Source organism: Euprymna scolopes, chromosome 1, assembly GCF_053919585.1.
Source record: "Euprymna scolopes isolate OS-2025 chromosome 1, ASM5391958v1, whole genome shotgun sequence".
Classification (NCBI taxonomy): domain Eukaryota; kingdom Metazoa; phylum Mollusca; class Cephalopoda; order Sepiida; family Sepiolidae; genus Euprymna; species Euprymna scolopes.
In genome coordinates, this window is record NC_136482.1 from 93,733,579 (window position 1) to 93,735,304 (window position 1,726).

At 36.7% G+C, this 1,726-nt stretch overlaps 1 pseudogene; it reads left to right on the top strand.

The window, feature by feature from the left end:
• The first annotated feature begins 995 nt into the window (after nt 1-995).
• LOC145283719 (5S ribosomal RNA) lies at nt 996-1,112 on the top strand (annotated as a pseudogene).
• The last annotated feature ends 614 nt before the right edge of the window (nt 1,113-1,726 follow it).

Here is a 1,726-nt window from a genome sequence, read left to right on the forward strand (position 1 = left end):
AATGACTATACATCAAATTTAATGCAAATTTAATATATTTAAATTTTTAAAATGGGAGGTTGTGCCTATATTATGCCCTTATGGGGCATAATATAGGCACAACCATTAAAAATATTTAAAACGTTGAAACGTTGGGGAATTTTTATTAATTGATGCTTAATACCTATTGTTATAATTTCATACGCAAAAAATGGAGTTATCAGAATTTTCACGGAGGCTTCCTCCTTGTTTTTACCACCTTTGCTTAAAATTAAATTAAACTAAATACAACCTACATTAGCGCCTTTTACGTCTAAAAGCTGTATTCTGAAATTCATAACGGCAGGGGAATCAATTTAAGAGTGAATCATGTAAATACAAATATACAGACATAAACATATCCTGCGCCTACCTTTATAACAAAAAAAAAAAAAAAAAAAAAAAAAAAACAACAAAAAACAAACAAACAAACAAACAAACAAACAAAAAAACTATAAATACACTAAGCCTCAAAGGAAAAAAAAAAAGAAAATGATAATAACAACAATCGCTTCTGATAATCATCGGGTGAACCGATAGAAAGCGCTTGAATAGAATATGGCCGAGCAACAACTTTTGGGTGCCATTTTATACAACATGCCAGCTGAAATAAAAAGACCGCTCGGCAAATGGAAAAGATATCCAGAAAAATCGGAAAAAATTACTCTGTGTTCAATCAGACATGCCTGAATAAACATATCTACCGTGATTCCTTAACCTCCCGATATGCATGAGAGAACTAAGCATGAATAATGTTTACAATAATTTTATTCATATGCAGATGCAGCTGTGAAAACTTGTTGGCACTTTTAGCGGCTAAAGAAAAAAACTGGTACTACATTTAGTTGACCGACAATGGCGATCGGATGAGGAACGAAGCGACTTGATCTCTCTGGAATCAAATCTCGAAAAGCGCTTGAAATCCCTTCTCGCTCGAGTGTAAGAGCATCTGACATCTTAGTTTCTAAGCTATGTAGATATACGGCATAATCGCGTTGACACGCCGGTTCTCGTCAGATCACCAAAGTTAATCAACGTTGAGCCTGGTTAGTACCAAATGGGTGACCATTTAGGAATTCTAGGCGCTGTATGTGCTCTCCGCTTATCTCGGCATTTGTTTCCAGTCGTCCTATACATACAATCCACTTGCCACTGGTATTTAGCAATGTCGACTCAGGAGAGGTATGGTTGGAGATTGCGCACCTCCTGCCACAAAAATTTCACGCGCAGACACACCTACGTGGGTATCCATAGTCTGTCTAATACCGGAGGAGCCTGTATGTTTAAACCCGAACTTGGCAGAGGAGTTTGGTAGAGTCTGCAAAGGTCAACTCTTTAAACTTTGACCACTTAGCAGCCAAATTCTCTCCCAAAAACTGATTAAAAAGTTTGCTGCATGTCTAAATACCCTTTATCTAAAATTTCAAATGTTTAGACCAAAAATTGGCTAAATAGTTTGCCAGAGACCGCAAAGGTCAAATCTTTTGTGTTTTGATCCCTTGGCAGCCAAACTTTCGGCCAAAAATCGTTTAAAAAGGTTGCCTTATGTCTGAATACACTTTAGTTCAAATTTCAAGTGTGTAGACCTAAAATTGGTAGAGTTTTCAAAGGTCAAATCATTGAACTTTGCCCCCTTGACAGCCACATTTCTGGCGGAAAACCGATTAAAAAGATTTTCCCAAATCTCAATACCCCTTCTGTCAAATCT